The sequence below is a fragment of the Sphaerodactylus townsendi genome, linkage group LG03 (genome assembly GCF_021028975.2).
Source record: "Sphaerodactylus townsendi isolate TG3544 linkage group LG03, MPM_Stown_v2.3, whole genome shotgun sequence".
NCBI classification, from domain to species: domain Eukaryota; kingdom Metazoa; phylum Chordata; class Lepidosauria; order Squamata; family Sphaerodactylidae; genus Sphaerodactylus; species Sphaerodactylus townsendi.
The window spans coordinates 58,221,622-58,248,383 of NC_059427.1; the positions used below are offsets into that span (position 1 = coordinate 58,221,622).

At 41.1% G+C, this 26,762-nt stretch overlaps 1 pseudogene; it reads right to left on the reverse strand.

Annotated features, from left to right (window-relative positions):
• LOC125427780 overlaps positions 1-26,762 on the reverse strand; it is a 127,875-nt pseudogene that overhangs the window by 90,018 nt on the left and 11,095 nt on the right.

The window sequence follows — 26,762 nt, forward strand, 5'->3', positions numbered from 1 at the left end:
TCTGAGAGGCAAGGGCAACGTCAAAATTATGACACAGATTACTCCTGAAAGGATTCTGTGGCTCATAATACATATCTACCCCCAGCTTGCTCTGTTTTTGGGATGGCATGTACTACATGGGTATGTTTTGTTTTGGCAGAGTTTTAGTACACGTACACATGTCTATGTTCAGGACAACTGAAGCTCCCATGGATATAGCCAAAAACCTCATCACTTTCAATAGATCCAGTGTCCAGAAAAGCTCACTCTTATGTTATGCTAACTTTCCATGTTTTAGTTTTTAGTTTAGTTTTATTAGATTGATATTCCACTCTCCCCACAAGTGGCTCAAAGCAGCTAACAATCACATAAATACTGTCTACACAATTCTAAAACATTTTAATTATCTGTTAAAAAACACACTATAACATGTTGCATGGAAAGGATATTGCTCTGCAATTCAAAAGTTGATAATTAGATGGAAACTGATATCTCCCACTTTACCTAAATTTCCACTTACAGTTTACATACTTAAGTCTTTTTTGTACCCAACTTTCCTTTTAGATAGACTCAAGATATTGATTACTCCAGAACAGACTCTGCAGGCAAATTTATAGGCAGACACATACAAAGTAGTCCCATCATAAGTGATTGGTGCCAAAATGTTCAAAGCCCTGCCCTCTCCCAAAAATATTAATTAGTCTGCAATGTAGGCTGCCTCAGTTACAGAAATATGACCTTACAGGTTATGAAAACTCCTAGCAACTAGATGCTCATCCCAGTCACATTGCAAGAATACTGTGGAAAATCTTAGACAGCCAGAGCTAATTTGTCTAAAGAAAAAACCCCTGTGATATGGCTGAAAAGGAAAGCTGGCCATCCAGAAGAATTCAAGTGAATCTCAAATTGCAGCCAATGTGGAATGGGGATCTGGAATGAAATATTCCTTGCAGAGAGGACAAGACATGAAATACATAACCATCTGTATAAGTCCCATTAAGGCATTCTAAAAATGATCGCATGCTCCAGACGGTTAATGTAGCAATCAGGAATGATCCAATATGCTCACTAATTCATGGAACAGAACATTTCAGGAATATGGGCCAAAAAGAGCTATTTTATAATGGCACAAAATAGCTGCACATAGTTCAGGGCTGGAAGGCAATCATATCTACTCTGACTGACCTAAAACAGACAAACAATCCAGAGTACTTGCATCTGCTGAATGAGGAAGCATGTTCTGTGACTGCTGATTTAAAAACAGCTTTTGCATGCTTTGGTTGTGCTCAAGAACTAGTGAGTGACCATGTCTCCTCTGCAAGTAGGGAAAGGTTAATTGTCCATATTTATAGGGAATGGAATTTACTGAATACACCTAATACAATGGACTGACTGAGAGTCATTTAATTCATGAAATCACTGTTTTACAAAACAGCTGTATCTCTCAGTGATCCCCACAGAAACAACCATAATTATCTCTCAGTGATCCCCACAGAAACAACCATCTTGGACCACCCTGCTTCTACGCATGAGATCATCAAATTACTGGCTCCTGAAAGGTTGAAAAGACCTTACATTAATTTAGTGACATCATTGCACCTGGGCCCATCTTTGCTTCCATATATGATTGAAGGCTATGGGTGAAGGTCCAGTATCATTTCCTACACATATTTAAACATTATCTCACCACAGCTGTAAAACTTCAATGGAATGAAACTTCTGAATGTGTGTAGCTTTATCAGATATGGTGACTTCATGTTCTTTATAGGTGAATCATCTTATCTCAGGCCTGCAGAAACCTACTTTTCTCCACTGGGGCAGGAGGATATATTGTCTGGATTATTCTTATTTCTTGGTATAGGGAGGCAGGAAATGAAATTCTTCCACTTCCTGTCGGCTTCGTGTGAGTCAGTCATTTTCCAGTGAGGTAATTCTAACAGCAGTGAAACTTGTCAACTATTCAAAAAACTAACAAGAACTTAACAACTGCTCAACCCTTGTATAAACCACTATGTGACAATTAGGAGAGAGTAGAAGAATTCAGATAAGAATGCCTGAGATGTGAAGTACTAGACAATGACAGGGAGGGCCAAGATGTCCTCCTGTCTACTGTGAAGAAATACCTTTCACAGTTAGTATCCAATGATCTGTTTGCCACTGAGGCAGGAGAACATCTTGTCTGGGACCTCCCAGAGCAGTATTGTCTTCCAGGGTGAGTCATCGTTTAGACCTCCAAAATGTGCTGGAGCATTCACCTGCCCAAGGCTGCATAAGACAACCTGATAGTGTGAAGTTTATAGTGTCTAACAAAGGAAGAAAGGAATGACCACACAGCAGCCCTGCACATCTTCTCCGGTGATGCATATTTAGACAGAGCTGCATTGGTCGCTGATGATCTAATGGAGTGTGCTGTGATACCCTGCAGTGGCTGTAGATTTGTAAGCTTCAATGATGCACATCTTCAGGGTAGAACTGATGGTTACTTTAGACATATGCTGACCCAGGTTTGAGGAACTTATAGAGATGAAGAGTGAATCTGATTTCTAAATGTCCTGAGTTATGATTAGAAATGCTTTAACTGCCCTTCCCATGTCAAGATGATGCCAGAGTCTTTCCCTGAGAAGAGACAGATTGGGACTAAAGGATGGAAAGCATATCTTCTGGTTGACATGGAAGCTGGAGGTCACTTAGGGTTTGAATGTGAAGTCTTTTTGCAGAATGACTTTGTGGAATGTGCAGAACCCCTGTTTGGTAGAAAGAGCCCTCAGTTCTTATACCCTGTGAGCTGATGCAACCATGATTAGGAATAGTTTTCATTTGAAACCATTTAAGGAATTTGTTGGATAAGCTTGAATGGAGGCTTGATGAAAGCCGTTAGGACCATGTGCAAGTTCCAAGTTGGGAACTGGTAAATTTGTGGGGGATCTGTTTGTGCTACCCCCCTGAGGAATCTCATCCCGTGGGGGTATCGGGAGAGTGGCATGCCCTTGAAGGCTGGTAAAACTGTAGATCATGCCATCCTGTTGAGACTTTTGGAGACAACCATAGACAATAGTGGATGTACCTTGCACTGATTCAAATTATTCCTCCTAGATCAGACTCAAAGGGTGGAAATTGGAGACCGGTTGTCTTCAATGTGAGAGTTGACTTGTGTGGCTCCACCAGCAGAATTTTATTCCCCATGTTATTCAACCCCTATGTAAAGCCTTTAGGAGAAATTGTTTGTAATTTTGCAACTGGGTGTCATCAGTATGTTGTTGACCCCCAACTCTTTTTCTCTCTAATTTCCCTGGTAACATGATAGAACGAGTGCTTGACTGCAGTGATCAATTTGAAACGAACTAATTTTTTTCAATTCAATGTGAAACAAATTGAAACAAACAATTTGAAACTGAACCCAGGCAAGAAAAACTAAAACTAGTAACGAAACTGAAAAGCTTGAAGGACATTGTATGTCCCACTTTCAGTGGAGTTAAGCTGACTCTTGCTGACCCAGTTAAGAGCCTAAGATTACAGTGGATCCAGCATTGCTGCTGGCATAGTAAGTGAATACAGTATCTGAAAATGCTTCCTTCCAACTCAGTCACAACAACAAGATAGCTGCCCTGACCCCTTGACCCTGCCAATCTGGACACCAAGAACTTTGCCATGGTAATTTTAAGATTAGGTTACTGTAATGCACTCAATATATGTCTCGCCTCAAAATGAACCCAGTGACACTAGTAGGTGCAGAATGCTGCAGCTCAGTTATTTTTGGGAGCTAGGCAAAGCATACCTATGACTCCCATTCTGCTGTCATTCTATTGGTTGTCCATCAGTTACTAGGCTCAATTCAATGGGCTGACAGTCACATAAGCCCTTCATGGCTTTCATCCATCATATTTACAGGACTACCACATGTTCTGGCATGACAGCTTCATTCATCTGAGCAGGGCCTTCTGCAAGTGTCACCCTGCAAATGAGCAAAATCAACAATGGCATGTAAACAGGCACTCTCTGTTGTGATCCACATGTTATGGAATGACCTGGCTAATTAGATTAGGGAGGCTCCTACCACAAAAAACTGAGTTATTGTGGAGGGCATGTTTACACAGGTTGTAATGTAATGTTCATTGTAGTGTAATGAAATGGTTCAGAAAGATGATTTGGTAGAGTGATGAGGACTGTGGACTATATTAATGTGTACTGATGGCTGCTGTAAGCCTGCGTCTACTATGCATCATTTAATATGTCATGTTTAAATGTTTATGCTTTATTTAATCTCTGCTTCAGATTTCTGATTTTTTTTCAGATTTCTGCCATCCAAACCCTATCCCACTATTTATTGCATGTCCCATTCTAATGATGATATTTGACTTGCACTCTGTAATCTGCAGCAAGTCTCAATAAAAAAGGCAATAAATAATTTGAATGAATGAAACTAAACATTAAATGCAATGAGTATCTAGACTCTGGTGGGGAAGTCACAATGAACAACTCTTCTGCCAGTTGTGGCTTATGCTGCTGGTAAAGTAAACTAAAGTGGTGAGAAAAATTTGGGGTAATAGATTTCTAATATTTTTTTGGTTTTGATTTATTTATTGCATGTGATTGAACCAGCCAGTTCTTTGACTTCAAGCATATAGCCAAGTTAGATTCATATGCACCAGCTGCCCCTATTATCTTTGTATTTTCTATACTCTGTCTCATCAAAAGATCCATGTGCAGTTGGTCGTTGCTTGGCAGAAAAAGTATGCTTCTGCAGTAGAAAATATTCCCAACTGCACTTAGACCTTTCATTGGGAAAATATGCCCATTGCTACCCCGCTGGGCGCAGCACCAGCCTTCCACTTGTGTACCTAGGGGGCAGGGGGCAGGGTCATTTCACCCAGGCAGCATTCACCTACAGCTTTTCCTCTGTGCCCATAGCTGCTGCCGCCCACCCGCCTGTGTCACTCACCCACCACTTTTCCTCTGTACCTGCGGCTTCTCTCATCCGCCTGTCTCCCCAACTCCCTTCTCACTCACCCACCACTTTTCCTCTGCACCTGCAGCTTCTGCCACCCACAGATGACTTCTGTCATTGGTTTAAAGTAACGTACAGCTTATTTTATTTTGTGTGGGTTTTTTGTGAATTCAATGAGAGAATTGCTTCAGTGAGACATGTCTTGCTTTCAGTAGGGTTGGAGGAAACTTTGGAGGACTGGTGGGCACTAGGACCCAAGCAGGGCAACAAAGAAGGCCCAGGAGGTGGTGGCAGATGACTTCAAAATCTCCTGAACTCTTTTGGTGAGACTTAACTTCTATCAATGCCTGGTGAAATCTTAAAGAAATTAGAACATTTCAAATGTGAGTTTTTCCTGTTTTATTCTCATGTGCGCTAATGTTAACTGTGCAATATTGTTCTAACTGTAGTAATGAAAACATTTTTCCATGCTTTTTTCAATAGTTTTTATACTAGTCAGGAGAATTTATAATGAAGAATTTGATTAAGTATTGGGTAGAAATGCCAATGTGTCTACAGTCTTTTTGGAAATTTTTAAATTATAACAACAACAAATAACAACATCTTTAATGACATCAGTACACTAAATAAACCATAGAAAAATCAAAGCAAATTCTGAAGATAGTAAAATTACTCGTGAGAGCTAAAAGCCTTAAATAAAAATCTGGCGACCATCTCTGTAATATGTGGCTGTTGGTCACTAAGCAAATAGGCTACTGTATTGGGTAGAAATGCCAATGTGTCTACAGCCTTTTTGAAAATTTTAAATGATCATTTCATTCCCACAAATTTTGACTAAAAACAATACATTAAAGATGGCGAGGGGAATCTCCCATCAAATGGGAATATTAAAAAGCCAGACTCCTGAAGTAATATGATCTTATATAGAAACTGGATTTGCTTCACTAAAAATATCTTGCATTTCCTTTAAATTCACCCTTTTTCCAAAAGTAATATAAACCTTTTTCAAAGAAGCAGTTGCCAGATGCAATTACTGTAAAAGTCTGAAAAGTTCAAAGGGACACTGTACATTAATTTGAGAAGTATTAGAAATTCTAACACCAGAAAGGTTTGATCATAACTGAAAAGCAATTTGTGACTCTGTCTAGGTCACTTATGAATATTTTGTGTTCTCTGAAATGAAATGTTTTCTTTGGCACTAATGGTTCGAGATTGGGGCAGTTGATTTGTCATTCTGGTGTGCCAAATACTTGCAAAGTTCTCTACGTTTTATTAAATGTTGCAGGAAAAGCTAGAAAGATTTTAATCTAGATATTCAAACAATATATTTGAATTGAAACTTAAAGTTCTTATATCTCTATACTGAAAGATGTGACAATTGATTTCAATGTCTATAATGTTGTATAGTGACTGATAAAAGCTATGTAGAAATGAATGTGAAGAGAACTCCTCAGAAGTCATGATCGTGGAGAGCAGTCTCTCAGCTCAAGTCAAGGAGTTCTCAGCCCAAGAAGAGATGCCTTTTCAGATGTGATAACACCTGACTTTATGAAGATATTCACTGTTGTAGATTCCATCTTTTACATGAAGACACACCAAGTTGGAGCAGATCTGACATAGAGCAGCAGATCTGCTTCCCTGTAGGAGTACCTCATTGCAATTATGTGTTCTCTTCCTGTATATTTGTAAATAAATCACATACTGCAAAGATGTGTACTATGCGTTTCTTGTTGTATACACCTGTTTCAATATTGCCAGACAATCAGTTACTTGCAATGGGACAACAGTTTCTACAAACAGATAGGCCATGGGGAGCCCCATCAACCCTGTTACAGCTAAAGTTTAAATGGAACATTTTGAAAAGCAAGCCCTAGAAATGGCACCCCAAAAACCTATGGTTATGATTCCAATTTGTGGATACTTTTTACAATTTGGAGCCATGGCAAGGAAGAATTGATAAAATTTCTGGACCATCTTAATAGTACCACCCAAACATTTGATTCACTGTGGGGAAAAAAGAAAGGGAAGACTGCCGGTTCTGGATGTCATTGGCAAAATAAAACCAACAATTGGACTACAGAGTCTACAGAAAATTCATCTGTACAGACCAATATCTACACAAAAACTCCAGTCACCACCTGCAACAAAAAAGGGGTGTAATCAAAATATTGGTAGACCATGTAAAACAGATCTGCAAACATCACTTTCACACTGATGAACTAAATCACCTAAATCACTTAAATCACCTAAAACTGCAAGCAAAAAGTTACTTCACAATGAAAATAAGAAGAGCTATAAAACTGAGAGAAAAACACTGCATTGTGGAAATACCATCCCCCACAGGAAAGGTATTTCTATTTTACACCAAGGCAATCACTGGGAGAACTGATGGAAAAACACGACCTTCAAACGGTCTTCAGATAGGAAAAGTCTCTGCAACTAACTTCTGAGAAGTAGGATATTGGACCTGAAAGTATCAGTCTAAGGACAGACAAGAGGTGACACAAAAGGACAGAGGGGTCACTACAGCCCCCTCTAGCTGATCACTTGCCTGGCCCCTGCTGGTTCTTCATCTCAGTTCCTTCGTATATTAGAAATTGATACATCTATCCGGTATTTCTATCCTACATCAAGGGGAATCACTGATCAAATGGGAAAACTGATGGAAAAATATAAACTTCAGTCTTCAGACCACCAGAAAAATATAACAAACATTAAAGTCAGCAAAAAAACAAGAAAGATCTTCCACAGGGATCTATCCCATACCATTCAGCCATGGAGAAGTATACATAGGAACTATTAAAAAGCCCAGCATTCTGACAAGAATTAATCTAACCTGAGAAATCAGCAGTAGCTGAACATGCTTTAAACCAAGCTGAGCATAGTATCTCATTTGAAGACACAGAAATTCTTGACAACTCTGGCCCCTTCCGCACATGCAAAATAATGCATTTTCAAACCACTTTCACAACTGTTTGCAAGTGGATTTTGCCATTCCGCACAGCTTCAAAAAGCATTGAAAGCAGTTTGAAAGTGCATTATTCTGCATGTGCGGAATGAGCCTCTGACAACTACTCTGTCAGACTACACAGGGAAGCCATTGAAATCTATAAACACAGGGATAGTTTCAAAATAAAGAGATTCTGAAAATCCACAAATCCGAACCAAAAAAACAGAGATATTCAAATGCAACTTCAAATGAACTCCAACCAAACACATGCTAATGCAATTGCAAATGCAATTGTAAATGCAATTGCAGATGCAACTGCAACTCTAAATGAAGTAGCCCTAGACCCGTGGTGGCGAACCTTTGGCACTCCAGATGTTATGGACTACAATTCCTATCAGCCCCAATTGGCCATGCTGGCAGGGACTGATGGGAATTGAAGTCCATAACATCTGGAGTGCCAAAGGTTCGCCACCACTGCCCTAGACGCATGCAGATACTCCTCACTTCCCCAACCCTGCACACTGACCTGTGAGATGGAGAAAACATACACCCCACCACCCAGTCATTCCATATTGTGCCACAGAAAGAAACACATCTTACCATGACATGCTTCTGAAGATGCCAGCCATAAATGTTGGTGAAATATCAGGAGCAAAAACTACCAGATCATAGCCACACAGCTCAGAAAATATACAACAGTCAATTGATTCAGGTTGTGAAAGCCTTCAAAAATAATATGTTTTGTAAACTGCCCAAATAAGCAGTTGTCCTAAAACTTCTCATCACTTGGAAATGAGGGATGCACTTAGCAATATGCGTGTATGGAGGAAACTCACTCTGTGCTCTTTAGCACAATGGAAACACCATAGTTTTGTCAATCAGCACAACAGATTAATTGAATGAAAATGTTTAAGAAACTTTCTTAAATTTGAATTTCCAAGCCCTAAAAATAAAATGAATACATTTAGCTAGAGAGGACCTGGAGAGGCCTGCAATGAGGCAAGCTGCCTGGCCAAAGCCTTAAAACAAGTGTGACAGGAGAGGGGGTTGGGTAGCGAGATAAAGCAATGTGTAACAAATACGCAGTTTCATTGGAGATGTCTGGCTCTCATTTAAAATTACTTTTACCATCCTCTTATAGGAAATACAGCCCACTTTCTATTGTGTGCTACATATACCTTTTTTCCAGCTCCACAGGTTTTTTTTTTCTTTTAACCTGATGCCTTGCTCTAATCCTTGCCATCTGGTACCCGGAAACACTGTGTCTTCTGAGCACGTGACTGACTGGGTAGGAAAGAGTTGGAACAATAAAGATTATAGTGCCAGTTGTTTAGACTGCCCCCTTCTCTTTCATTTCCTCTGCTTCATAAAAGGGAACTTACAGTAGCACCAACCAAGTCATTCCAAATATGCAAAAGAAGAAAACATATGAACATTACAAATACAGGCAACTGACATACCAAATAATAGGCCTCTGTCTCCTTCTGAAATCAGTGGGAAAACTTCAACTGATTTTAATGTAATTGGATTGTGTGCTTGATTATTTATGGTAGCGTATCTGCCACAGTTAAAGCATTCTCTGTCCAATTATTCTTCCTGTGGTGCACACAGTCTGTAACTCATCTTGATAAGACAAGCTGGTGTAACTAAAGGCATGCCTACTAAATGTGTAAATGATAGTCACATTAAGTTTTTTAATAGATCCTAAATAATACTAATTGCAGATTATTTAGATTTTCTTTTGCTTTTGTAGCACTGCTCTGGAGACAGCAGGTTAAATGTGAACTGATACCATCATTTTTAAAACTTAAAAATACTCAAATAACAAGAGCTGCGAGCTTTAATCAATTTACTCAGTAGATTAACATTTCGCTGTGAAAAAGAATGTTGATAATTGTGACATTGTAGACATTATATACTTGGACTTTCAAAAGCCTTTTGACAAGATACCTTACCAAAGGTCGAATCCCCACTTGAAATTTGCATGCAGATCCAAACCTGTTCGTTGTGAAACTGTGTCCTCCCTCCCCACCGCAGCGAGCGCACAGCAGACATACCTGGTTGCAGAACTCTTAGCAATCCCCACTACCAGGCTAGCTCACTTCGCTGGTCTCCCCTGATTGGCTGGCGTGCCTTGATGGGGCGAGACCTTTTCCCACTGCGGAAACGTACATTGTAGGGGTGTGAAGTTTAACGTTTAACCATTTAACTGTGCAAACAGTTAATCGTTACCTGTGTAAACCATGAATGATTCAAAGTTACGTGTTTGACTGTTTGATGTTTGCGTCCCCTTCTGCTGGCCGATCGCAAAAGTGGAAATGAAACCAAGGAAAGGCTGCGTGTGCATCACAGTGCGGATTGGTTGCCCAAATTCTGCGTCACACTCCAGGGTGGGAAATGAGTCAGGGTTTCAACCCTCATCCCTCCCCTTGGATCAGCTTTGAACCGTGTTAATGGGGTCTATGCCACTTGCAACCAGGTCCTGCCAGAACGCAGATTAACGGGGAGAACGAGCACCAGAAATGGAATCTGCCACACAAGCAATGGGGAGGTCATTCCTCAAACCTGGTTAGTTTGTGTTCTGAAACCTGGCTAAGACGGTAGTGGGGATTTGACCAAAGAGTTAGCTTAGAAGTCACGGGAGACAAGGACTAATCATTTCTTTTAAAAATGACTGAATGAAAAAAGCACAGAGAAAAGGAATAAACTGACAGTTCTTTCAGTGGAAAGAAGCAAGCAAAGGTGTTCTACAAGGAAGAGTCCTGGGACAGATGCTATTTAATTTGTTCATAAAGGATCTGGAACAGGGAGCAAGCGGTGTAGGGATCACGTTTATAAAAGACACACCATTATTAGAATGGTGAGAGCTGAGGTCAACAGTGATGAGCACAAGGAGGATCTCCACAAATTTGGTGTGTTGGCAACAGTTTGGCTAATGAAGTTCAATCTAGGTAAGTGTGAGGTGGTGCATATGGAACAAAAATGCCAATTTTAATTACGTGATAATGGGTCCAAACTTCCTGAGGATGAAAGGGAAAGAGATCTTGTGGTCATAGTGGATAGGTCAATTGAAATATCAACCAACTATGTCACAGCAGTGAAAAAGACCAACATTATGCTGGAGATTATTAGAAAGGGGATTGGAAACAAAACAGCCAAAATTATAATATCCTTGTATTGATCTGTGATATGGACTTATTTGGAATATGTACAGTTTGGGTCACCATATCCCAAAAAGAACATTGTAGAGCTGGAAAATTACAGATGAGGGCAACCAAGATTATTGTGGTTCGAGAGTGTCCTTCCTATGAGGAAAGACTGAATGGTTTGGCACTTTTCAGTTCAGAAAAGAGATCACTAAGGAGGGACATGATAGCTTTATAAAATTATGCACAGTGAAGGGAGTGGACAGAAGGAACTTTTTCTCCCAAAATAGTAGAACTCGAAGGCATTAATTGAACTTAATGGGCAGTAGATTTAGAATGGACAAAAGGAAACACTTTTTTACACAACAAATTATTAAAATAATAGAATGCACTGCCATGTAATATAGGGATGTCCACAGGCTTAGAGGAATTTAAAGGGGGATTAGACAGATTCATGGTTTATCAGTGGCTATTAACCCTAATGACTGAAGGGATCCTCTACATTCAGAGACAGTAAACCTCTGAATTCTAGTGCCAGGAGACAACATTCCCCTGTGGGGCAGGCTTAGAGAGGGGGATTAGGGAGGGGAGAGGGGAAGGGAGGTCATCATCTGGTTGAGGCTCACCCACCCTGGGAGGGAAGGGGAGAGGCCTTAGCATCTATGCCCTATTGATGGTCCTCCAGAGGAACTGGTTAGCAATTATGTGAGACAGGACACTACTGTGTTTCCCTGAAAATAAGACAGGGTCTTATATTAATTTTTGCTCCAAAAGATGCATTGGGGTTTATTTTCAGTGGATGCCTTCTTTTTTCCCATGATTTTGTGCCCCCCACATGACCAGATCAGCTGCGCCGGGGAATCTGTAATTGGAGTAGGGCTTATTTTCGGGGAAACAGGGTAGTCTAGATAGATCACTGGTTTGAGCTAGCAGAGCTCTACTTACACTTTTATGACTAATCAAATAAATTTTGGTTGGTAGCACTACTACTGGCATAGAATCCTGTTGATTTGTTAGAATGAAATATTTCAGTAAAATATCATTTTGAAGAAAAGCAATGTAATCAATAATGACCACTGACAAGTACAATTTAAAATAATGTTATCACTAAGCAAGTCTCCCCTATTTAGTATGAACTAGAGAATGTTGCACCAGATTACTGCAATTAACATAAGAAAATTCTCAAATCATTTTAGAACATGATTTCCATTGCCTTATTGTAAAAGAAAGCTTTACAAGAGGTTCTGTTCATCATTAGGATTTATTTTAATTGCCACATATACTTTTCACCCCATCTGCACTGGTATCACTGAGAAAAAATTTAACCAGTCATGCATTCTTTTCTGAAACAGTAATCCTGAATCTGTCTCCTAGCATGCTAATCAGATTTGAAATTAAACAGAAATAGGCAAGCTGAAAAATACTGGCCAGTGGACTTTCCTCTGAAATGAGGACAACCCTATATAAGGTAAAGTTAAAAAGAGAGATTCTGATCATACGTCAGTTCTCTTATTGCATGTGCAGTCTTTGTTATTAAAAAAAACTTCAATGTTAAAATTAGGTTTGACCTGTTCCCCCCTCCCTTACTGTCAATGTTACATTACTTCTAGAGGTTAAATGTCCCCTTTCCTATGTAAATGGTATATTTCTCTTTACATCATTCCATAGATGTTACAGTATTGATTCTAAATTAAATTTAAAGTAAAAAAGAAGAATAGCTCCTTAGCAGGAAACTAGGTCCTTGTTTTTAAACCATACTTTCCATTGCAAAAGGCAAAGGCTTCTAATGCAAATAAAAGGAAAACACCAACAGGGAAACTCTGCTTCTGTCGGGACCAGGTTTCATTTCCTGTAACTCACAGTAAGTTTCAGTTTCGTTTTCCCCAACAACCCTTGTTCCCGCCACTACCTAGGACCGCCCACTGCACACCCTACATATACTGGAACTGAGGGCAAGAACCCACAGTTCCAGCACCTTGTAGCTGGGTGACATATATCAATAAATTTATTCCTGTTTCACGGAGTTGACTTCGTTTGAGTGTGCTCAGCCTTACAGCTTCATTTAAATTAGTGTCTATTGACTTTAAGCTTAAGTTCAAAACAAAAATTAAAATTATACATATCCTCTTTGCCAGACAAGATCGCTGACTGGAGCTGCAGAGCACAACCCAGTTAACAGAAATGTAAGAAGAACTACTGTTCATCAGTATTTGGAAGGTTGTATGTAGAAGTTCTAGTTCTGCAACCGTAGTAAGCAGAATGCAAACTACTGGGTTGGAAAGGTACACAAACTGCTTCAGACATTGAAGGCAATCAAAGCCTGATGTGAGCAGATCACGTGTAAGAGGTGGCATATTTTTTGTGCTTGAAAGCCCTCATCCATTTGAACACTTAAATAATAAATGTTCTAATAATAACAATAAATACTACTACTACTACTACTACTACTACTACTACCAATACCAATACCAATACCAATACCAATACCAATAATAATAATAATAATAATAATAATAATAATAATAATAATAATAATAATAATAATGGTGATCAAGGACTGTAGGGGTGAGCCCGCTAACCCGGCAGAACCGTAGAAGGAGCGCCAGGCATGCCGGTGCCGGCTACGGCCTTCCGGGCGCACACGCTCCCCCAACCCCCGCTCCCCCCATGAGTCACGGGTCATGAACTGCCTGACTCGCGGTCACCAGGTGTCCCATACAAAAGGACAAAAGGGCTCCTGCCCCCAGGTGAAGATTAGACCCAGACACGGATGCTTCCTCCCGCACGTAGCCGCCCGATGAGATCATGCATCACATGATGATCTCCCGCTCTCCCGATCTCCCGACCTCCCGTTTTCCCGCCTGCCCGACCCCTTTACACGCCCCCGTTGAAACCCTAATAAAAGGTGTGAGGGGCGAGCGCACAGCAGAGTTGCCAGGATCACGGGATCCCGCACTTCCTGCTTGCTGGCTCTCTCCACCAGATGAAATCTCCTCGTGTCGTCTCTTCCCTGGCACCTTGTGGGTACGACTACAGAGGACAAGAGAGTGGGCATCATCGACATAGCAGTCCCCGGTGACAGCAGGGTCATTGAAAAAGAACACGAGAAGGTCACTAGATACTGCAATTTGAAAATCGAGCTTCTTTGTATTCTTTGTAACATTTTCAACGTGCATTTATTTCAAAATTGACTGCTAAGATTTTTGTACATATTGCATGCCCTGAAAACTGCATATAGATTTCTGAATGTACTTATTCCAATGCTCCAAGCTATGGATTCCTTTAGCAGTGTAAGCTTTCTAAAATTTGACAGTATTTCCATAACATTAGATGTGTGTCCTATTTTCTTTCTGCTTCTCTCTTTCCTGATGTATTCCTTTTGCATCATGTGCTTTCCCTACATTTTGTAATTCTATGTGACTTTTTAAAAAAAATTCCCTTTAATTCACTAAATAATCACCAACTGTTTTCTTTCAGCCATGAGCTGTATTTATGAGACTGTGTGTGTTCCTGTTTGCCACAGGATCCAGCACAAACTCCTTGTACTTATCTCCTTATACCTTTCCACACTTGCGATATAAAGTGGCCCAGGGACAGCAAAAACACCATCCCTGGGTGGCTGTTCACAGAGGAGGTGCTGCTGCATTGCAGCAGCGCCATGCTGGCCGCCAGAAAGTGGCATGAAGCCGCCACTTTTCACGTCGCAAAACAAGCAAGGTTTTTGCAAAGGAGCGCCTTCCCAGAAGAGCGGTGCGAACCACACCGCTGGGAAGACACTGCTTCTCCTGTCGCCTCCACTCACCGTCATGTCCAGCGTCGGCCTGGAGGGCTGAAGGGACCCGCCCATGCTGCCCTCTGACCCCTGGAGGTTGGAGGGCACCATGGGCAGGTCCCTGCAGCCCTCCAGGGCGACACTGAACATGACGGTGAGTGGAGGGGGCTGACCGAGAGGGGGCTCCGTGCGGAGCCACCTCTCTAGCTGGGGGGGAGTGGGGGCTGCTCGCACGCTAGCATGCGAATGGTCCCAGAGCCTCCATCAGCATAAATTATGCCAGTGGAGGCTCGTTTCCGCCAGTGTGTGGAAAGAGCCTTTGTGTTTTGATGCTGTTCTAGTCCTAGGTAACATCTTTCTGTAAAGTTGACTCTAGTAACTGCCCACTTCATACAGAAGTTAATTTTTCTAGACATGCACATTAGTGCCTTATACATCCTATTCTTGCCATTAACCCCATTCACCTCAAAAACCATACATGTGCATATGCACATGCATATATTCTTAACATATTTACATACAAAAGAGCCTGGAGATAAGTAATGAATGTAGGGGAAGAGGGCAATTAGATAGGCATTGAAAAGCAATTCAGAGATGCCAACATGTCAAAAGCATTAGAATTTGGAAGGAATTGTTTTGCACTCAAAATTGGAAAATAATACAGCAGTAAATATTTATGGCATTAGTTTCAGCTATATTCTTTTGCATTTCAAAGAATTTTTAAGAATGTATTGTTGAAGGCTTTCACGGCCAGATTCAACTGGTTCTGGTGGGTTTTCCGGGCTGTGTGACCGTGGTCTGGTGGATCTTGTTCCTAACGTTTCGCCTGCATTTGTGACTGGCATCTTCAGAGGTGTATCACAGAGGGAAGTCTGTTACACACTGTGTCCAGTGAGAAGGTTTCCCTCTGTGATACACCTCTGAAGATGCCAGCCACAGATGCAGGCAAAACGTTAGGAACAAAATCCACAGACCACGGCCACACAGCCCGGAAAACCCACCAGAACTAATTTTTAAGAAGTGCCTTCTATTTTTTTATTTACTTTAGATTCACAAAACTTTGAGTTAATATGTTTGATTAGGTTATGAGAGACAAATTAACTTTACTGTCTAGTTATACTTTTTAGCCCCTAGAAGTGAACAAGTCCCTGTAAAGACAGAACACATGACTCTACAGCTTACCTCAATGGATGTTAACACCTTACAAGTATGTAATTTTAAGAGCTGGCCATAAACAGTAAGTACGCTTTACTTAAACTATTGTTTATGTCTTTTGAATTGCTTCTTAGGGTGTTACGCCTTGCCCCAAAACAGTTCAGCCAACATTCTCTACATCAGGGGGATGAAAGAAAATCTAAAATAAGCCCTAAGCACAAGTTCTTTCAGTTTCTCCATAGCTCTATGTGCTCTCCAAAGGGAATGCAGTTATGTAAACATGGAAAAGTCAAATATGGCAAAAAAAAATATTCAATTGCTACTTTCAGATTAAGATAATGCTGCTTTGTATTAATATACAATTTCCCCCAGCTAAAAAAAATTAGAGCAAACTATTTCAAGGAGATGAAGAATGGATAAATTAGAATCTGCAAAAGTCTGAGCCTTTAATTGCACTTGCCCTCCCTGTGATTTAGTGCACCAGAATGCAGTGTAGTTCCTCCGAAGAAAATCTCTCCTATTCTTCTGTTCTTGTTTTATTTTGGTTTCAAATGACAGACACTCCTAATTTAGGGAAGGCATGACCCACAGGCCTCTTTTTTGCTCCCCTGGGGAGCTCCAATCAGTCAGATTTCTCTTGGGCTCCTTTGCTACTAGTGCATTTCAACTGGTTTCCCTAATTTTTTCTGCTAATTCCCATTTCCTTCATAATCACAGGCTTTTATGTGACTTGCTAGCCAAGCGATTTTCAGGGGAGCTGTAATTGCTGTGGGTCTTAAACATTAACCCTGCCAGGTGTCACTGCATGAAGGACTTATGCATTTGATTAATGATACTAGAGGAAAAAATTGTTTTTTAATTGGCAGTCATGTTTTTCTTCTTGTTCTCAGCACACACACACCCAAATCTCAAGTGCTCCTGAAACAGTCTGATAGTCCACAGCAGTTTTATTTATGGCATCTTTCCAGAATGAAAACATCTCAAATGGGACAAGAACAAGTATGAAAGGCAAGGAAAGGAAACTTAGCTTTGACATAGTTCAAGCCATGTATGCATGGCTCAAAACAGTTTTTTTGTCATTAAATTGTGTGCATCAGAAGCCTCTGGCAAGGAACTGCATGGACCTTTAGCTAAAATGATTTTGGGGCTTACTAAGTATTGCTCTCATGCTCATCCTAAAACTCTGGATTAAGGTGTCCTGCCATGTTTTACCTAGGAATAAGCAGTTATGTTCTCCTAATAAGACAGGCTGACAGCTCGAAGTACACCAAAAGCTGTGTATCTCCACCTGCTTGAGCACCTTATCCAAGAATAAAATAGTAGCAAGTAGGCTGTAGTTGTTTAGCTTGTTTGGGATCAGAAATGCCTTCTTCAAAAGAGGACTCACAACTAGGCTTGGTGATTTGGTATGTCCGAATTGAAAAAAAAAGGTGAATCGCAGCAAGATATGGCTTTTTCGGCTTGTATTCAGGAATACAAGCAGAGCCAAATACCTCCAAATGCAGGATAGCAAATAGAAATTCGGCATCCGGCATCCAGGCATCCAGGGGATTTAAAGTTTAAAAGGAGCCTCAAAAGCATCTAGCTGCATTGGACTCCTTTTAAACCAAGTTTCCCTAGTGTCTTGTTCAAACTAGAGGAACCCCCCTCCCCTTTATTTTATATTGCTGTCTCTGTTTGGGGCTTTCTGGTGTGATCTGGGGAGAGGGTAGCCTGAAGCCCAGCATTCTTTGCTAAGGGGATGGGGCTACCCTTTTGAGGGTCCATAACTTTGGACCCCCTGAACCAAACTGCACCAAACTTGGGAGGTGCCATCAGGACAGTTTCCAAATGATACCCTGAAATTTTGGTGCCAATACATCCAAAAATGCACCCCCTGCAGGAACATCCCAGAAATTTGGCCAAGAATCGTTCTGCATTGAGTTTTCTGTATTGCTGTCAATGGGGGTTGCAGGCTGGGGGGGGGGGACATTTCTGAAGGCACAGTCTCAAAACTTTCAGGGTCTCATCAGGAGACTGCCCTAATGATACCCCCCAGGCTTGGTGCAGTTTGGTTCAGGGGGGCCAAAGTTATGGACCCTCAAAACTGTAGCCCCCATCTCCTATTAGCTCCCCTTAGGAAACAATGAGGGATGGGGGCACCCCCTTTGGGAGTCCATAACTTTGGACTCCTTGAACCAAACCTCACCAAACTTGGGGGATAGCATAAGGACAGTCCCCTGATGATACACTAAAATTTTGTTGCTGATATGTCTAAAATTGCACCCCCTGCAGGCACCAATGTCCTGGTGCAAAAAAAATTTGGTCGTGGTAGGGTGACTGCCCATGGGGCGGGCATCCAACTCAGGTTTTGCCCAGGGCTCCAGTTTGCCTCGTTACACCCCTGGGAACTATAGTAAGAGCTGGTGCCATAATTATATCTGTGGTGGGAAACATCATGAGCCTCTAAATGGTGGATCTTAATGGTACTAGACTAGTGACACATGTAAATGGTGACCTGTCAGGCTTTCACATGGCTATTGTGTTTTGCTTTCTCTATAGACATTGGAGTCACAAACAAGTTAAAAGATCCCAAATCTACTCTGCTTAAACCAATTCAAGGAGGCCTGTTTATTTGCTCCTAATAACTGTGATAAATCTCAGTAGATCACACTGAGAACTTTCTGTTGCAAGTTGATAGATAAGTACTGCAAATAATTAATAATCAACTGTCTGGGAATGCAACTCTTTTCTTCTGAAGAATTGTTCATCTTCCTTAGGCTTTTTTTTTTTGCTGTGTTCAGCAACCTTTACCACTGATGCTACATGAGAGATCTGAGATGGAATCTTCTACATATTTTTAATATTGAATAGTAGCCACTAGAATTCTGAAGAACTCAAAAGATATTACATACAGTGTGTTCTTGGTTTTTGGATTTAAGTCAAGTGCCCAATTTTTTAGCGTATCATTGATTGAAAAATTTTATCTAGATATTCAAAATGTCATGCAACTGTGTGCACCCAGAATTTTAGCTTGTGTGCATTACAGTTACTAGGGATCATTTTAGTGTGCACATACTGAAAATCTGAAAGCTAGACTCTAGCAAATTACATGCAGGACTTTCATATAAATTTCCCCAACTGAAAGAACTGAAAGAACAAGTCCTACAAGTTCCTGAATTCCAAATCCCATGTATCTATCTTAGCCTGCAATACGTGTCAAACATTCTGCAGCATTTATGTGATTATATTATAAGTGCATGACAGTGGAAACCAAATTTATTTCCAGCTACAAGAAACTGAATATTAGGATCTGAGATATCATACAGTGCTTAGTCTAACACACATACACAAACTAGTGGTAAATTAGTACAACAAATGTGAAAAAGCTTGTTTAGCAACCCAAAAGGGGCAGAGGTACAGTTAACCCTGCTCCAAACCACAGTAAGTGATCTCCTGTCTTTAAACTGTCCAACTATTCATCATCATAGAGCCCTATATAAGTGCTGAAGGAACATATGAAATTTCACCAACTCATATAATAATTTTAGTTGACGTTTTGAAACATTCCATAGAAAAGCATTTGAAATGTAATATGGAGATGCCAATAAAGAATATGATCCTAATACATCACAGATTACACGTGATCATCAGTTTAAGGCTACCATTCCCTAACCAAGCTAATTCAAGTAGACATTTCAGCTGTCCACACTGTTTGCATCAAAGTTCTTTCAGTCACAATCTCCTGAATTTCTTCTTTGTCACATATGCATAGATGAGAAATGGTTTTAATTTTTCAAACTGCCTTGGAAACAAACTTAAAAATTTTACCTTTAAAGGAACAGAATTTACATTTGCTTTGTCTAGTCATCTTTAACATGGTATCTGTTATGAATCATGTTCATTTTAAACTTCATTTATTTTGGCTTATAGTTTACTTTTTAAAAAATGTTATGCACCATTTGGAACTACAATCCCAACCGCAATTAGTATTAATAAAATATGCAGGTTCCATTATATAGCCATCATGTAAATTTAGTTTCCTATAGGCAAAAAGTAACTAGAAACCACACACAGCTGGTATCAAATCCCACCGCTGTTTAGGCAGTCAGTCTATTTTGCAGTGTTCAGCTGGAAGAAACAATTTCTATTTGTGATTGCTACAAAATGTGGAGTTAATAGGGAAGGCGTCGAAGCTTTTAAAAATTGAATTAATTTTTTTTTGCAAGCTTCTAGATGGCTTGGGTCAGGATGGCAGAAGAATTCCAAGCCACCCATATATACCTGTGACCAGTGTTGGGATTCAAATAACTTAACAACCAGTTCGGGTGGTGGGATTCAAATAATTTAACAACTGGTTGTTTACAAGCACCATTTTAACAACCAGTTCTGCTGAAGTGGTGTGAACCTGCTGAATTCACCACTGCCTGTGACATTATGTTTTCAACTTGAACAAGTGGGCATATTGCTGGAAGTGAGAAGAAGAGTTTGGATATATACCCCATCTTTCTCTCCTGCAAGGAGACTCCCACAAGAGACATCTTGAGAGGTAGATGGGGCTGAGAGAGTTCTGAAGAACTGTGACTAGGTGACCACATGGGACAGAGTTTACTTGGCAATGAAGACTAGACTCTGGAACTCCATTCCCCAAGAAATTTGTCTTGCTACTTTATATGTTGCCGTTGAGGGCAGTATGAAAATATTTTTATGACGTCAAGCGTTATGGCTCAGCTAAACGTTTTCTTTCTGATGCTGCTTAGTATGCTTTAGAATTTTTAAGCTATATCTAGCAGTGAGCACAATAAGTAAAATCAGAACAGGGATTTACCCATGAAATTCACACTTACCCCGTCAGTTCTGGTTCCATAAAATTCTGATTGGTCCTGGATGGTACTGCACCTGCTCTAATCACTGAGTTGTTAGGAAAGGTGCTTGAGCCAACTGGCTTGCACTGACTACAGGCTTGTCAATGTTTCTCTGCCTTATGACATAAAATCTGATTATGTGATGAAACCATGAATGGTTTCTAGGGCTTTAAAGGAATGATGGACTGCCATCACTGAGTGGTAATTTGGGGTTTTATTGAATTCTGTATGTTTGAATTAGTAAGAGGCTTTGAGCCATGGGGAATGGTAGAGTATAAATATTTTAACAAACCAACAGATGTGTTTTGTTAAATGTGGTAACGTGGACTGCAGCCCAGCTTTCCATAGATAATTAAGATAATTAAGCTAGAGTGGTTTATGAGAAAGAGGGGTGCCATCTTTGATTTCTTTGATTTCAACTTATTGCATCAGAGGTAGAAGGAAGTGATGGGAAATTTCAGTGGAGTTTGGAGCCCTACTACTCACAGCAAATCATATAACCATATACAAGGAGCACCAGTCTGAGGAAATATGATCAGTGTGGAAAATTCTTGCACATAAGATCTAGGTCTTTTCTTCCAGACCAGTGGCAAACATGTCTTTGCCCTTTTCTATGTGACAGTCTTTCAGATATTTGGAGTGACAAGCATGTCTTCTTTCCAGGTTATATATGCTTGATTCTTCAACCTTTCCTTATAGGACTTGATTTTTGAACCTACAACAATTTTCATTGTCATCTCTAAAATTGTTCTAATTTGTCATCATCCTTAAACCATGGTCTCCTGGATATTGTACTCAGATGAAATCTGAGTTGCACAGCATGGAATGGAATTATTACAGCCTAAACTTGCATTATCTTTTTAAAATACCAGCATCACTCTGCCAACTCATGTTCAGTTTGTATTCAAATGCAAATCCGAATGTTTTTCACGTATACTTTTGCCAAACCACGTGTTCTCTATCCTATACCTGTGGAAATTCACTTTAGCCCTTGATAAAACAAACAAATATACATACCACATCAAGATTAGATTACCTCTCTGTGTAAGAGAGAATTGCTCATTCAAGACCTGAGATCTTTCAGTGGCTTTTGCAAATTTATTAAGGAATACAAATAAATTGGGAGGGTGTTTGTTTTTAAAATCAAAACAGAGCACATAGGCAAGATAAAGTAAACCCTGCACTTTATTTGTTGGAATAATTTTCTCCACACCAGGCTCCAAGATGTAAAGGGAGATAGGTTGGAAGAAAAATGTTGCAATAAACTGAGCACAGTAAAACATGGCAGCCAGGGGGATATTTTATACCTTCCAGTCTAGTTGAAAAACAAATAGCTGTACCCCTACCTCTTTAAAAAAAGTCACATATGGCAGTTCATCCCTGCCTCTGCCCCATACAAGGAAAAAAACTCTGCATCTCTTAAATGGGACACTTCATTTCACAGGAATAGTTTTTTTGGATAAGAGGTACAATGTCTGAAAAATTCTTCCTGATTTGGTGAAGGAGGGAGATTGTGGAGATGTATCAGTTATTGAAACCTATGGAAATGTGTTTAGATCCCAAATCAAAGCCTAAAGACCAAAAATCCCAAATATTACTTGAACAAATGGTTCTGTACATTGCTATAACTGCATTTGCTCAATAGTCAAATAGAACATTATTTTTGTGATACAAGACAAATGCTAATAGTTCACCTGCTAGGTTTCTTTTTGTAATATTAGTTGGAAGATAAACAGCTTCCCCTTGCTTCCATGTTCAATCACTCCAAGAACACAAAGCAGTAAATGGCTTGATGATCTCAGTACAACAAGAGAAGAACTAAAAGTAAGAAACTTATTCCTGCAAATAATATTTGAGAGATCTTCTAAGAATGAAAGTGTGCCTTTATTGCTCACCTGGAAAGCATTCAGTGAATTGGTCTATAAATCTGAGTAACAAGTAGGCTGAATTGAATACAAAATTGTGAACTTTTTTTTGGGGGGGGGGGAAGACCCTATTCAGGGGCTTGAAAGAGTCCTGAAGAGTGATCCCAGGTCAGTTTAAATCAGAAAACTGGGAAAATTGTGTATATGTTCCTAACTCCTCCAGCTTAAGAACTACTGTTTGATGAAGCTTATGCTTATGAAACAAAGCAATGACTGTCAAGAAAAATCAACCTCAGTACTTTAAAAAAGTATACTTGTTGATACATCTTAGGTACATCTTGGAAGTACAAAACAGTTCTTCTATATAACCATCATAAGTTTTTCATTCCTGTTGTTCAGTTTCCAGTCACATTCATATTATGATACTTTATTAACTTGACCTTTACATTCCCCACAGAGGAGAAAATTGAAACCATTTTAAGTTCAAAAAGCCTCTTGTATGCCAAATATTTTTGATTTTTATACAAATGAAAAAAGAGCAAATCCATTACTTGTGTCAAGACTCACTTGACCAGACAATAAGTAGACTTGTTTGAAAGCATAAGATGAATCAGGAACCGCAGCAAGGAAAGTTCTGATTCCCAAATCAAACTTTCCACAGTATAAGTCACACTCCCTCTGCCCGCCTGAGCTGCAACCATTGTGAAAACAGTGAGCACTTGGCCTTCAGAAGCCAGACACAGAAAGATAAGCACTTGTGAGAAGAAACAGAAGAATTCATACATACAGTTTACTACCCATCCCCCCGAAACACATGGTTCACAGCTTGCTACCCCTTTCCTCCTCCCTCCCCTTCCCCTCCTTGCCACCTCTTCTCCCTCCCCTAACCCTAACTCTCCCTCCCCTAACCCTCCCCCTTCCCTAACCATTTCACTTCTCTCCCCTAACCCTCCTCCCTTCTTCCCCAACCTTTCCCCATCCCTTCCCTTCCCCTAGGGTGGGTGGGCCAAGAGCAGATGCTGGGGGCCCTCCCCCTCCCCTCCTCTCCCCCTCCCCCCTAACCATCCTCCCTCCCTCCTCTAACTCTTTCCCATCCCTCCCCTTCCCCCAGGGTGGGTGGGCCAAGATCACATGTCGGGCTCCCTAAACTCCCCCTCCTCTAACCCTTCTGCCTCCCTCCCCTAACACTCCTCCCTCCCTCCCCTTCAACCAGGATGGGTGGGCCATATCCTGTGTTGCTCTTTAGAACAACAAAGCCTCATTTGGGACCTGCTAGTGTCCTCATCCAATCTATTAGAACATAAGAACATAAGAACGAGCCTGCTGGATCAAACCAGAGTCCATCTAGTCCAGCACTCTGCTACTCGCAGTGGCCCACCAGATGCCTTTGGGAGCTCACATGTAGGATTCGAAAGCAATGGCCTTCTGCTGCTGCTGCTCCCGATCACCTGGTCTGCTAAGGCATTTGCAATCTCAGATCAAGGAGGATCAAGATTGATAGCTATAGATCGACTTCTCCATAAATCTGTCCAAGCCCCTTTCAAAGCTATCCAGGTTAGTGGCCATCACCACCTCCTGTGGCAGCATATTCCAAACACCAATCACACATTGTGTGAAGAAGTGTTTCCTTTTATTAGTCCTAATTCTTCCTCCCCAGCATTTTCAATGTATGCCCCCTGGTTCTAGTATTGTGAGAGAGAAAAATTTATCCCTGTCAACATTTTCTACCCCATGCGTAATTTTATAGACTTCAATCATATCCCCTCTCAGACGTCTCCTCTCCAAACGAAAGAGTCTCAAATGCTGCAGTCTCTTCTCATAAGGAAGATGCTCCAATCCCTCAATCATCCTTGTTGCCCTTCTCTGCATTTTTTCTATCTCTTCGATATCCTTTTTGAGATGTGGTGACCAGAACTGAACACAGTACTCCAAGTGTGACTGCACTACTGCTTTACATAAGGGCATGACAATCTTTGCAGTTTTATTATAAGTTCCTTTCCTAATTATCCCCAGCATAGAGTTTGCCTTTTTCACAGCTGCCATGCATTGAGTTGACATTCCCATGGAACTATCAACTAAGATGCCCAGATTCTTTTCCTGGTTTATGACTGGTCTATTCCACTATTATGGAGTTGCCATTGAAAAAGAATTATCCTCTCACAGACATCAACCCCAATTATTCATGAGAAGCAGAGGTTAACTTGGTAGATCTGAATGTGTACATGAGTTTGTACTAGGAGAGGCAGATGTGCAGCTCCTCAGTCATGACAGACTTCAACAAACCCAGTCAACTCCTTGAATTGATCCCAGGAGCAGATGGATAGCCAGCGTTGGGGCTTTAAGATTGATGTAGGCATTGCTGACCTTCAACATAACTGAGACATCTTGGAAAGAAAGGAGGTTTAATACTTTGTATGCCTTTTCTCACATGGGAATGAACTTCTGAATACAGAAGTGTAAATTCCTCCTAGTGCTAAAAATGGCATTCCTGTGCAGACAGCTTCCTTCTGAAAGATGGGTACCCAGAGGCATAGCTGGGCCATACTGTGCCCGGTACGTACTCTGTGTTTTCCGCTGCCCCCTTGCGGTGCCCTGGAACGCCCCGCCACACACACACACACTTACCTTAGTTCAGCCTGAAAGTGCAGGCTGGACAAAGTGGCCTGTTCACTTGAAGTTGACAACAGCCTGGTGGAACTACACTTCCCAGGAGACCTTGGGGCTCGCAATGTCTCCTGGGAAGTGTAGTTCCCACTAGGCCATTTTCAGCCGCAAGTGAACAGGCCTCTTTTCAGTCTGCACTTTCAGGCCGAACTAAGGTAAGTGGTGTGTGAGGGGGTGCTGTGGGGGGGGAATTTTCCACACACCCCAGATGTGCACCCGGTGCAATGCGCAGCCCCCCTCCCCTGGTAGCTCCACCTCTGTGGATACCTGCGTGAAGTATTGGTGCATCCCTACACACATTCCAATAACTCCCATGTTTATGTGTTGCTCCTTGTTTCCTATTGCTTGTGATGATACTTGGAAGACCTGAAGAAAAGACAAAAAAGAAAAGACAGTATAAGTACTGAAAAAGAAAAGAGTGAAATACTGTTTCAAAGTTTCAGTATGAGCATTTTCACTGTGACAATTATATCAGACTAGCGTTGCTGTGGCAATTGTCCTTCTCATCACAGTCTGCAACCCACACAGATGTCCATGCAGGTCCAATGATCTGCAGCATAGCCTTTTGGGGTGGTCAAATGGAATCCCTCTTTCCCTTTTCAATTCTCATTGTTATATGGTGGTGTCTTGTGTTTTTAGTATAAGGTAACCCTTTCCATTCCACAGCGGAACTGTCCAGAGTGCGAATCCCGCTGTCTATGAGGCTGGTTGACATGCGCAGTCCTGGCTTGGGTAAAGCAGAAATGGAGCAAAAAGGTGATCCCAGTCAGGCAGCAGAGGCAGGGTGGTGAGACACTCAGATCAAGGCCAGCTCCCTTGGTTCTTAAAGGGCCATGTGCAAAAGAAGCATAGGCAGTAGTGTTGGTTCACTCCCACCCCACGGATTTTCTTAGAAGAAAAAGGCAAACTCCAGCTCGCTTTTAGTAAAAGAGAGCTATGGCAAATATGGGTGAGGAAGTGGGTAAGTGGTGGTTGGATGTGAGGGAGGGCAGAGTGAGGTGTGTGAAGATGAGATGGATGTGAATGAGAGTACGTGTGTTGTGTGGTAGCAGTGGGTGAGGCACAGAGAGTGAAAGTTACCTCCGTGTGAGGGGGGGAACCCCACCTGACGTCTCACATGGCAAAGTGTGTACATGTTTCACTTCCACTCGTATTACCTAATAGTACTACCTATTCACTGTTTTCACTGCTCATCTCTGGCCATCTGCATGAACATTCTAAGGGCATACCATGCTCTCAGGTCACAGACAGACATGCTGCATGAACATTCTAAGAGTGACAGTTGAACACAGCTAGCTTCATGGCCTGGTGTGCCAGGAAAAAAGATGTTTTACCTGGCTCAGGTATGGACTTTTGGCGATTTGAACATCTGATTACCTGCCCAGAACGGGGAGGGACGTCCTGTGAAAATTTGGGGGTGATCTGTCCAGCCGTTTCGGCGT